The 12773-nt window shown below is 53.1% G+C and overlaps 1 protein-coding gene across 4 annotated transcripts in view; it reads right to left on the reverse strand.

The window, feature by feature from the left end:
* The window catches only part of ALPL (alkaline phosphatase, biomineralization associated), a 56964-nt gene that overhangs the window by 23156 nt on the left and 21035 nt on the right, over nucleotides 1–12773 (reverse strand). Inside the window, exon 1 of one of the 4 annotated variants that reach the window (XM_058718744.1) lies at nucleotides 7905–7954. The exons of 1 other annotated variant lie outside the window; for it this stretch is intronic. The gene's annotated coding sequence lies outside the window, so the exon portion shown is untranslated. Of the gene's footprint in view, nucleotides 1–1315; nucleotides 1530–4036; nucleotides 4052–7904; nucleotides 7955–12773 lie in introns of those variants that run through there. 2 more of the 4 variants (XM_058718745.1, XM_058718743.1) reach the window with 2 other exon arrangements.

The following is a 12773-nucleotide window of genomic DNA, read 5'->3' on the forward strand; positions in this document are numbered from 1 at the left end:
CTTCACTGTTTATAATGACTTTCACCATGATTTCTCACTAATAACCTATGTAGTGGACAGAGGGGATCTATGATCTCCTTTATTATTACTATTATTATTATTATTATTTGCTATAATCTCCTTTGTGAAAACAAATCAAGGCTCATGATAGTGCACCATGCACTGAGAAATAGGACTTAATTCTCTTTCCATCCAATACAAACAAGAAAATAAGGGGAAAAAAAAGTGAAGGGTGGCTCCAGGAGATCTACAGGGCTCATCCAGCCTGCATGATTATTCTTATTTCTCTTCCCTGCTAGCCTGATGCTCTGTGAGAGTAAACACCACTCCACATCTTTGAATCCCCAACCCTACGCACACAGAAGCAGCTCTGTAAATGCTAACTTAATGAAAAGCCTCAGGATTCAGGCTGGAATGCTCTGGAATTTTGACCCCAGGGATGTGGTCTTTAGACCCCTGTCCTAGAGACAGACAGGTGCCTTCTTCCACTGCCTCTGCCGGAAAAGGAGAGGGGGTTGGAATCTAAAGCCTTCAAGAAGCCAGAATCTGCTCTGCTGGCTCCCGCTCTTACCCCCACCCTGAGTCTCCAAGTCTGCTCTCTCGCAGCCCTGGTGATGGACTCCGTGGGGCCCAGTCTGGGGCCGCAGAGGCCCCAGCTGCCCACCACCCTCTGCCAATGCTCTACGAGCTCAGAATGGAGCCTCCAAGGGCGAGCCAGCCCCACTGCCCCCCACCTCCCAGCTGGATGGTCTCTGCCAGGCTCCCAGCTACATGCCCCGATTATTCATGACAATTATGCAGAAGTCCTGACTGGGCTCTGGCCCCTGGAGAAGGAGCAACTACTTGGCAGGTCAGGAGAAAGAGCAGAGGGGTGGGGCCTGGGCCCTAAGGACTGAGCTGGGGCAGAGGACATGGGAGCCCCTAGGAGTCAGGAAAAAGCCAGTCCTGGGCGTCTAGGTCTCAAAATGCCCAGGACAATTGCCAGATAAAAATCATTACCATTCCTTGGGCACACACGTTGTGCTGAACACTGTGCTAACTGTTGACATCTGTGATTTTACTTAGTCCTCACAGCAAGTATTGTTAGCCCGCTTTACCGTTTAGGAAACTGAGCAAAGGATCTCAGCTATCCGTGGCCAAGTGCAATTCAAGCCCAGGCTGACTCAGCCTTTCTGGGCCTCAGTTTCCCCACCACGGAGAAGGAGAGAGACCAGCGCCCGCCCGCCCTTTATTCCACAAGAGCAAATAGTAGACAAATGAGTTTAGGGCAGGAGATCTGGAGGCAGGGGAGTTGGGCCCTGGTGAGTTCTCCTACCTGAGGGGCCTGGCCAGGCGGCAGGTGAAAAAAAAGAGCAGGCTTAATGTCAGTATCAGGAGGAGGAGGCTGAGGACCGCCGTGAGGACCATGTCCAGGGTGGGGGACAGAAGGGTCATCTTGAGGCACAGAGGGCCCCACAGGGCAGCCTCAGGACCCTGCAAACACCCGGTCACCCTAGCCTTGGATGCTCGCTCCAAAGCCCTGGGTCAGTGGCTGTGACCTGGCTTTGTTCCCTGGGGTTAATCTTTGGGGATTAGTCCAGGGGGGATGAAGCAGGAAGGGGGGCACAGCCTGTGAGGCTCCCCTCCCCCAAGCCAGGCCTTCCCCACATGATGCCTGTTCAACTTTGTTCATTCATTCTTCATTCCCAAACATTCAGTGAGCACCTGCTGCGGACCTGGCTCTGTTCTAAGTACCAAGGAGTCATTGGGGGAACAGGATAGATATGGTCTCTGTCATCTTGGAGATTCCTGGCTAGCCAGGGTAGAAAAAGCACTTACTACGACGCACCAGCCGGTCACCCTGTGGGATAAAAGCACAGAAGGAAGGGATGCCTGGCCGGCCCAGGTCATGGCTGGCTATTCCTCTGAAGCAGCAACAGTGGCTGTTCCACCCCCGTTTACAAGCCCAGGAATGAGACTGCACCGAATCAGCCAGAGGGGTGAACTTATGTCCAGATTAAGAGGAACTATTCTTATTGGGGGCCAACTGTGTGCCTCACCCCATAAGAGAGGCTCTAGCAACGCTGCTTGCAAATGAAGGCAACAGAAGCTCAGAGGCGTGACGTCAGAGGTGGGATTTGAACCCAGATCTGCCAACCTCCGTAGCCTGTAACCCCAAGCCCTGCACTGCCTCAGAACTGGGACAGCAGCAGCCCCGCAGGACAGCAGGGAGGCTCCAGGGAATCACTGCCAGGTGCTGGCTCAAAGCCACCTGTCACACACACAGGCTGGAGGTAGCTGAGATGCTGCCTGCCCGGAGGGTCCCTTTCTGCTTCCAAAGTCCCCCCTTTCCATATTCATCTCCCTTTCTCCTGCGTCCCAACATCTCATCAAGTAAGGATGGTAGTGATAGTTCCCATCTTAGATTCAGAAACTGAGGCTCAGGAGTGCCTGTGCGTCCCAGTCAGTTGAGCATCCACTCTTGCTATCGGCTCAGGCCATGATCTCACAGCTAGTGAAGGGCCTGCTTGAGATTCTCTCTCCCTCAAAAATAAACATTAAAAAAAAGAAGAAAGAAACTGAGGCTTAGAGAAGTGAAGCCATGAGACACGTCCAGAGCCCAGATGAACACCAGCCTGTGTGCCTGTGAGACCAGGCCTTTTCTGATTACACTTCCTGCCATCTGGGACACCTCAGACCCCATGGTACAAAGCACTCACGGTCATGGCACAAAGCACTCAAGGTCAGCACTCATGCCAAGAGAGGGCCCCTCTTTCTGGTCCCAGAAAGGCCACTAAGCTCACCACGAACACAGGAAATCCAGTGGTATCACTCCATGAAAGCCTTGTCTTTCTCAATAGGCCCTTACCTCAAATCGTGTCAGACCCTCACAACACCCCAGTGATACAAGCAGGGTTGGCTCGTTGGCCCTGTTGACAGGGAAACTAAGACTCATCAGTACAGTCACTTGGTCAGCTGTCACATGGCCAGCATGTTTGGGCCCGGCCCCACCTCCCCCCGCTGCGTGATGTTGGGTCAGTCCCTGCACCTTTGACCCTGACACCCATTGCCCTTTCAGGAGAGCACCTGTAGTGTACCAGACACTGTGTGACATACGGGGCCTCAGTTTAGTCCTCATTAACAACCCTGAGCTGGATAATTTGTCCCCCTCCCCAATGAGGGAAGAGCGGCCTGGGCAGTGTTGGGATGTGGGAGGGGGGCAGACAGTGGTGATGATCCAGGCTCACACAGATGAAAGGTGCTAAGCCACGCCCTGCATGGGACTCCTCACAGGACCTACCCGGAGGTCACCCCTGCTGCGGGGTCTCTCCACCACAGCTCACCCAGAGACCCTCCGGGCCCACCCAGCTCCCAGGGCTGGGACAGCTCTAAGGCTCCCCCACCCACCAGCCTCACAAATCAATACAAGTCTCAAGGAGGATCACCTTGTGCTCCCCAGCCTTACTCTGCTGGGCCAGAAGGCAGTTATCTGTCGTTAGGGAGCCTCCAGACTAGAAGTCGCTGACCTGGAAAGTCTGGGCTGTGGCGGGTCCTTTGAGCACATTTCCCCAAACCTACCAGGCCATAGGAATCACCTGGGGACAAATTGGAAAAAGCCTTATTCCCAAGTGGTTTGGGGGGTGGGTGGGGAGAGACAGACTGGGAAGAATGAGTGATGGGGGTGTTTTACAACGATTGGGAGGCAGTTAAAGGGCAGGTTCCCATATATGCAAAACTCCACCCAGGAGCCAGGAGCCCCCACCCTGCCTGGATTGCTAGGTACTGAGGACCTGATGAGGTTTGAGCGAAGGGAGTGTACAGAAAGAAAAGGGTGTGATGTATTCAAATTTTAAAAAGGAGATTAAAGATACATACCAACCCCCAAATTCCCATTCCCCTGCCCCCCCCCCCACCTCCACCAGACCTACTCAGTCAGAATCTCCTAGGGCAAGACGTGCTGAGTCATTCTGTGAGCAGATTAGTTTGGTAAATACACCTTTACACAGTGTCCCATTGCCCAGATGGGAAGACTGAGGCCTAAAGAGAAAAGACTTACCCTGGTTGCCCAGCTCCTACTCCCCCCACACAGGGAACAATCAGAACAGGCCAGAGCCAGCGCCCTCTGGGCTGTCAGCTGGGCCCTCCTGGCTCTGTGAGGGAGCTGTGGCTGCAGGAAGTGCTGAGTGCTCCCTGAGCTCCCAGCAGGCTGGGGATTGGGATGGGGGTTGGGGGCCGCCTACAATTCCAAACTGGGCTGAGGCAGCTGCCCAGGGAGGAACATTTCAGCTGCAGGGTCAGAGAGAGGGGACACAGAATCCCTCTCTCAGCCAAGTCTGGCGTTTCTGGCAAGCCTTGCTGGCCAGGACTTTATTCATTCACTGACGTAAGTTATTTATGGCCGCCATGAAGCAGCCTCTGGGTATAGGGCTCAGGAAGGAATGCGTGGTGGTCACAGTGGGCTGCAGGTCAGACCCAAGGAGGGGCTTCCCCAGAAGGAGGAGGGCCAGATGCCAGGGACAGGGCAAGGCTCAGACCTCAGCTGCTGACAGCACTCTCTCCCGGCAAAAAGCAGATGTGGGAGTGCCCAGGGAGGCACGATGTCAACCCTGCTCACTGCCAAGCCATTGCTGTCTTTAGGGCTCAGTTGAGACACCAGCTGTCCCCTGAGCACTTCCAGCCTCAGCAGCTCTGTACACAGCGTTCTCTGGTCTAGAATGTTCCCTGCTGTCCACTCCACGCATCCCTCCCATCATCCTTCCACCTTCCACAGAGCTGCCTTGCACCCCCGTCTCAGCCCATGTGGTAGTTCTGACTCTTCCTGAAGCTTCTGGAACCGGGGGCGCTCAAGGCCTTGGTCACCTCTATCAGAGCCTTAGAGAGCCATCAGTTGTCATTTCTTCCTGTGGCGTGAGCTCTGCTGATGGTGGCCGCCCCGTGGCCGGCAGAGTCTGGCACACAGCTGGGTGGCCAGGGAATGTCGGTAGGTGGGTTTGAAGGGTGGTGGGGTCAAGGCGTGAGCGGCTGAAGACAGCTCAGCCGCAGAAAGAGCGAGCTGTGCAGCCAGGCCACAGGGTTCAGATCCTGCCTCTGCCCCTCTTGAGCCAGGGAGAGTAGCTAAGGGCCACGGACCCCCGGCCTGTGTCTGCAAAGTGGGAGGCTAACAGAAACCACAGGGTTGCTGTCAGGATTGTGTGAGTTAATAGATGGACAGGATTCAAACAGCCCCCAGGGCATGGTAAGTGTTCAGTGAATATCAGCCTGCAGCTAGGATGGGGGAAAGGGGGGCGGGATGGTGGGTAAGAGGAGCCCGTGAACGCCTGGAGCAGAAAACGGACAGACCCTTCTCTGCTGGCTCAGCTTGGCCAGGCAGGCATTAGCCCCCAGGGCTTTCCCACAGACCTGCTTGCCTGGAAGGCCCCACAGAACCTCCACTTGGCAGGAGGTGGGTATTTAACTAAAGGCAAGGGGTAGAGGTTCCAGTTCTCATGGTCAAGGGGCTCCAGGTTTCCACATGGGAAGAGACAACCCACCAGAAGCAGTGCAGCGTGTTCTTTTCCTCTTGAAGGGGAGAAAGAGAGAACCCCCAGGATCAGCCAGGAGGGTTCCACGGACAGAGTGGGAGGAAAGCCAGGCCGGAAGGACGGTGGGGGTTGAGGTGAACAGAGAGAGAGGGTGCCCCTGACAGGAGGGAGGAGGGGCAGCCCAGACCAGCCACAACGGGCTCTGCCTGCTGAGCTCACGGGGTCAAGAGCACACCCTGCATGTCCCCTGCCCGCTTACATGCCAGCCCATCTTACAGGTTAAGACACTGAAGTTCAGACGGTCTGCTGCTTGCCCAAGACCACACAGCAGAGCCAGAATCAGAAGCCCCAAAGGCCTGGGCTCTGCAGCCAAAGCTTTTCTGGGGCTCCCTGGGGCATCTGGATGGTCTTCATGCCACAAACTGGCTCTGTGGGCAGAAGACTAGAGCCAGTCAAGGTTCAGCTGGTAGGAGAGCTGGCAGGGTGGGGAGTGGGGGGCGGGGCCCAGAAACCCATTCCTGGGAGCTCAGATGGCTGGGGCGCCTGGGCACAGGAGGGTCAGGGATGGCTCCTCTATGGGCACACGGGCTTCTACCATCCCACGGAGAAGTTACGTTCTGTCCCAGACCACCTTGTTCTGGGCCGAGCCTGGAAGCTGAGGGCAAGGGGAGGGGGAGGGGAGCATGTGCTGTGTGTTTCTAAGGTGTTTGCCACCCCCTGCACTTGGGTGTTTCACTCAGCACTCCTGCAGCAGAAGCCCCTCTGCTACCAGGAGACAGACAGACAGGACTGTCCATCCTTGCTCTCATCATCGACAACACGAAAAGGCAGGCACAGAGAGGGTACACGACCTCCCCAGGGCCACACAGCACACCAACGGCAGGCACAAGTCTCCACAGTAACCAGCTACAATCTGGGGGCTATTACTGGAAGCACAAAGCACTCTGGGAGGCCTCGCGTGGGTGCCAATGTCTTGGAATTCCAGACATGAATGATTTGTGTCAATTGAAAAGAACAATTCAAACTGAGACTATTCTAAAAAAGGCCTTGTTTCGCACTTTGTCATTGTACCCTTAAATAATAGCAAACCTTTTCATAGCCCTTACTATGTGCCAACCATTGTTCTAAACATTTTACCTCTATTGCCTCATTTAATCCCTAAAACAACCTACCCCATAGGTGCTATCATTACCATTTTACAGGTGACAGAACAGAAACACAGAGAGGTTAAGTCCTTTGCCCGAGGTCACACCGCCAGTATTCAACGCTCCCTGTGGATGTTTCTGTCTTCCAGGGCCAAGTGTAAAAACTCCCAAGCAGCCTGGAAATGAACCACATTTGTTCTAGCTATGGCATGGACACTGTGCGTCTGTGGACGAATGGACCGCATGCAGCTGCTATTGGACACGCTCACTACACCCCATGTCACCCCAGCCCCTGGAGGAGGGTTCCTCAGCGCCACTTACAGAAGAAGGGTCAGGTGAGGGGATCTACCCGGGGTCATACATGGTGACACCCTAGACGCACGCCTCCTCCTCCCCCCCGAAGCCTCCTATTCCAGCTGGTCCTCAGGCAGGTCACTGGACCACCATGGCTCTCTCTGCTCCCCGCCCCTCGAGGCCCACGCACCCTGGCGGCCTTCCCCTAGGAGAGGAAGCCGCCATTCCACAGGCCCCACGTGCGCCCTGAGAGAGGCCGTGACAACTCCGGATTGGGGAGATAGGCGGTGAACTTGTAGCCTGCTGGGTGCCAGCCAACACAAGCAGCATCCCTGGGTGGCATGTGCAGGGGGGGGTCGCGATCACCCTGCTCGCGTCAGAGCAGGGAGGACACGGATGTTCCCAGAGATAGCACTCTGCAGCTGGCGCTGGATAACAGCGTTCCTTACATTCCCAGAAAACCTTCCAGCAGCAGGAGGCGGCGGCTCGCCCCCCCCCCCCCACAGGAAACCTGGGCGGGCGGAAGCGAGGGTCCCACCCAAGGGTGCACAGCTCGGCAGAGTCCCCATTGCTTACTGGTTTCACGACCTTGGGCACGTCACTTCACCTTTCTGGGCCTCAGTTTCCTCACTCGTGCAAGGGAGGTCATCGCAGTGAGTGCCGCTGTCACTGTGCGATTGTAAGCATGAGAACACGACCAAAAAACCGGAAGATAAATACCGAGGGCTCGGCCCATGAAACACACAATAAACGTTAGCTGGTAGTAATAGGTACAGCGAGCGTGCCAGGCCCGGTTCTAAGGGCTTCGCATGCACCGACTCGCCTAACCCTCACAGCAGCACTCTCGCGTGTGCGATCGTTGCTCCCACTGTACAGAGAAGTTCAGTTGCTTGGCCGAGGTCACACAGCTATTAACAGGACGCTACGGAGACGGAAAGGGAAGGACTCTTAATGGAGCACCTACTATGTGCCGGAGCTTTGGGTTCCGCCTTCCAAGGACCCTGGGAGGTGGGAATTATCAGCCCTGGGTCAGAAGACAAAACGGAGACTCAGGAAATGGGCGGGAGGAGCAGGGTCACACAGCAACCGCGTGGGAGAGCTGGGATCCGGGCCAGGCCTGGCTGGCTCCACATCCAGCTTGCTACCGCCATCCGGGTCATCTGCCAGGGCAGCTTCCATCACCGATGGCACAGCGGAGGCCTCAGCCACCGCTAGGTATGGGGAGCCCCGCACCAGTGTGCTGCGTGATCTCATTCTGCCCGTGTCTGTGTGTGCCCTGCAGTGTTGGCTGTGAGTGCCACCCCACCACAGGTCCTGAAGTCAGGCCTCCGCCCCTGGCCCACGCCCCCTGGGCCCCCTCCCTCCCAGGTCAGCCTTTCTGGGTTTATAACTCCTCAGAGGGGCTGAGACGGGCAGGGGCAGGCCAGGGGGGGTACAAGTCAGTGTCCTGGCCAAATACTCAAGAGCTGTTTCCTCATTTGTGAAGCAGGGATAATAAATGCCATTCTGCCTCCAATATCAGCTTCTTGGAAGGGAGGAACTTTGCAAACTGTAAAGTGCTCTGCAGATGTTCCTCTGGCTTTTCACATTCCTTCTGATGACGATCGTGGATATTTGCTGTAATCTCTGGCCACCCAGAATCCACTTCCCCTTCCTGACAATGCCCCAGTTTCCTTGGACAGCAACCCTCCCCCTTTTGGCCATGTGGTTTGGATGGGATTGATCTCACCCCCAGCAGCTGCAGGTGGGTCCTGACTGGCTTAAAGTGGAAGACTCTCTCCGCCTGGATGGTGTGTTGTAAGGGTGAGGCAGTGGGGAGGAGGGCTGTGTGGAGCCTGAAGATGAAGCAACTCCTTAGAAGGTGAACTAGACGCAGAGAATTTGGAGTCTTGGGTAACATTGCTTGAGTCCCTGGATGCAGCCATGCCTGAAGCTCGCTTCTGAACATCCAGGTTCCATGAGCCAATTAATACCCCTTATTGTTTGCCTTGGATTTACTGTTACTTGGAACACAGTCTGACCTTAGAATTCCAGTTCAGTCGGTTTCTCTGAGCCCCTTATAATGTAAGCAACCGCATCATGTCATACTCAGCCAGCTGTTCCTACCAAAGGAAAAATCTTGCAAACAAGTTAAAGATGGGTCAGTAAAGTTCAAATGCATGGCTAAATAAAAGTCCAACTGAACACAAGGTAGGTTTTCTTTTTGGAATCTATAAACCCTCGGAACCGTGGGAGATCCTTGAACAGGACGTAACAACCCAACTACGGGCAGGACTGAGACCCTCCCCTTCCAAAAGTTGTTGTCAGTGGACGTTAGCTCTTGGATCACCACGTTCCAAGTGCCCCTGTGTTAGGGGCTGCAGGTGCAAGATCTTCCTTGTGGGACCTTCAGTCTAGTGACGATTGGTCATAATACACATTTTTACTGGGTTTTACACAAAAGCCCTAGGAGGTCGGAGTACAGGGGGATCCTGCTACACCCATTTCACAGAGGAAACACAGAGAGGTGAAGTGACCTGCCCAAGACCCTTCTGCTAAAGAGGGGCAAGGCCAGGCCATGCTGTGGGATCTGCCTGGCTCCAAGCCCAGTGCTTTTTCTCCTAGGCCTTTCGGTGCAGGGTTGGCATTGGGGGCTGTCATTTCTTTGAGGTAGTCTGTTCTGCTTAGGGGAAGTCAGAGTGGTTTAAAAAGTTAAAGAAGTGGGGCACCTGGCTGGCTCAGTTGGTAGAACATGCAACTCTCTTTTATTTTTATTTTTTTAATGTTCATTTATTTTTGAGACAGAGAGAGAGAGAGAGAGAGTATGAGCAAGGGAGGGGCAGAGAGAGAGGGAGACACAGAATCCAAAGCAGGGTTCAGGCAACGAGCTGCCAGCACAAAGCCCGATGAGGGGCTCAAACTCACGAACCTCGAGACCACGACCTGAGCATAAGTTGGATGCTCAACCAACTGAGCAACCCAGGCACCCCAGCAACTCTTGATCTCAGGGTTGTGAGTTCAAGCCCCACGTTGGGTATAGAGATTACTTTAAACAAAACAAAACAAAAAAATCACATACAAAAATTTAAAAATTCAATAAAAAAAAAAAAAGGCTAAAGAGAAAGCCAAGTATCATGGCTTCCCTGTTTGCCTGAGGCTCTTGGCTCCTCAAGAAGCCCCAGTACTCAGGCCCAACACCTTTACTATCCTACGGGACTCACCTCCCACCGGCTGTAGCCGGAGAGGGACCAGGAACCACCCTGAAATCTAGGCCCCCAAGCCCCAAATGCTTTCCCAGGCAGCCCTGGACACCTCAAGCCAGCTGTCCCGACCTCTACTCTACATTTCCAAGATCCAACTGATACTGACTCATCCCTATACACGAGGGCCCTTCCCTACTTGTTATCGAACCAACAATCAATCAGTTGACCGCTATTTACTGAGCACCTGCTATAGCCGGGGGCTGTTCTACATGCAGAACCAAACAACCCAAATCCTGGCTGGGCTGCCGGCAGGAGCAGACAACAAAGAAGAAATAAAGTCAATAGGATACCACGTGGTGGAGGAAAAGGAGGGGGGTGGGGAGGAGGACATGGTGTTTGCAGTTTGCAGTTTTAAATAGAGAGGACAGAGAAAGGCTCACGCAGAACTCCTCACTCCTCACCCCTCACCCCGTGGCTTTGCAATAATCCCACACAGCTGAGCAGGAGACTCCCAAACTGTAGATAAGGAAACTTCAGGAAGCTTCAGGATTAAATCTCAGGTCCACCTGCATATGCTAATCTAACCGGGGGTTACTGGGCTCCCCTATGCCCTCTCCCCTAACTCTACCAAATGGCACTAGCAGCCTTCTTGCAGATGACGCAACTGGGGCTCTCAGAGGTGAAGCCACATGCCCAGACCCGCAGGAGCACAAAGAGGTCAGGGTTCAACCCCAGTGCCACCCTCTGGAGCTGCGTCTTGGCAAGGCCCACATCTGCCTCCGTCTTCAGCTCTGGGCTTGTCGAAACTCAGACCGCCTCTTTGCTGATTTCCTGTCCTCCGAGAGTCCCCCTCCCTTTCCCAGAGACCCTCTGGCTCTCTATCCCAGGTCATAGGAGCCCCTAATTGTCCAACCCACCCTTGTTCTGCCTCCTCAATTAACTTCTGGCCCATCACTAAACCCACATTTGCGTGAAATCTACAAAAGACAGCTTGTGAATGGCCAAGGGCAGGCAGACAGCTGGAATACATGTGTAGGGGGGTGGGGGAGCTTCTCACTGAGCTTTCCCATCTGGGTTTATCCGGTAATCCCCAAAACCCCCAACTAATCTTTCTGAACATGGAGCATAGTGGAAAGATCTTGGCCATGGAGAAGGCAGACAAGGGTTAAGTCCTGTCGGTGCAGCTTTGAAAGTGACTTTGCCTCTGGGGCTGCAGGTTCCTTATCTGTCAAATAAGGTTAGTCATCCCCATCTTGCAAGGTTGTTGTAAAGATAAGATGCAATGGAGAGTATCTGTTAAGAGATAAAATCCAATAGAAAGCTTATTTAGAAAACATTTAGCAGGGCACAAACAAAGAATTTGTTGAACTGAATAGAGATTTGCATAATGGTGAACCACCACCAACAGCATAACAATAGCTGCATTCATTGTGCTCTCACACTTTGAGGTAGGCACCCTTAGTATCAACCCCATTTTACAGAAGAGAAAAAAAAGCACAGAGAGGTTAAGTCACTTGCCAATGATCACACAGCAAGCAGTGGTAGGGCTGGGACTAGGAACCCAAACTGTCCAACTCTGAAGTAGAAACTTTTAACCATGATGCTAGGTTAGCAAAGGAGGCATTGAAGTACAGTCACTAAGCGCTAACCCAGGAAGGGATCATAGGCAGCCCCACTCCAGGACCTTCACTCTTCACTACCGCGTCAGCTTGTCAGAGCTGAAAGAGAGTCTAGGAATGATCTACCCTAGGGGCTCCTGGGTGGCTCAGTCAGTTAAGCGGCAGACTTCGTTCAGCTCAGGTCATGATCTCGCAGCTCATGAGTTTGAGCCCCACATCTGAATCTGCTTCAGATTCTGTGTCTCCCTCTCTCTCTGCCCCTCCCCCGTTCATGCTCTGTCTCTCTCTGTCCCAAAAATAAAAAAAAATAAAAAAAAAGAATTAGAGGGGCGCCTGGGTGGCTCAGTCAGTTAAGTGTCCGACTTCAACTCAGGTCATGATCTCACAGTTTGTGAGTTCGAGCCCTGCATAGGGCTGTGTGCTGACAGCTCAGAGCCTGGAGCCTGCTTCAGATTCTGTGTCTCCCTCTCTCTCTTCCCCAACCCCACTCACTCTCTGTCTCTCTCTCGAAAATAAATAAACATTTTAAAAATTAAATAAGCATTAGAAACACAGAAAAGAAGGGAAGATATTCACAATATAAAAAAACAGTAAAGTGTTAGAGGACCCAAGTAAAAATATTCTGCATGAAAAGCCTGTCGAAATAACAAACGTAATAGGTAGAGTAGAAATAGGGAACTGAGATACCAGATAGAGGAACACTTCCAAGAAGAGGCCAGGAAACTTTAGGAAACAGAAAATATGAAAGAGATGGTAAAACTTCGGTTAAAAAGTTAAACATCAGGGCACCTGAGTGGCTTGGTCGGTTAAGTGTTGGACTTCAGCTCAGGTCATGATCTCCCACTTCATGAGTTTGAGTCCCTCATCAGGCCCCTTGCTTTTCTTTCTTTCTTTCTTTCTCTCCCCCACCCCCCACTTGCACTATAAATAAATAAATAAATAAATAAATAAATAAATAAGCTAAAACACCACCCCCAACCTTACTCCATTAATTTGAAATGGATCATAAACCTAATTATAAAAGCCAGAACC

Source organism: Neofelis nebulosa, chromosome 2 (genome assembly GCF_028018385.1).
Source record: "Neofelis nebulosa isolate mNeoNeb1 chromosome 2, mNeoNeb1.pri, whole genome shotgun sequence".
Lineage (NCBI taxonomy): Eukaryota > Metazoa > Chordata > Mammalia > Carnivora > Felidae > Neofelis > Neofelis nebulosa.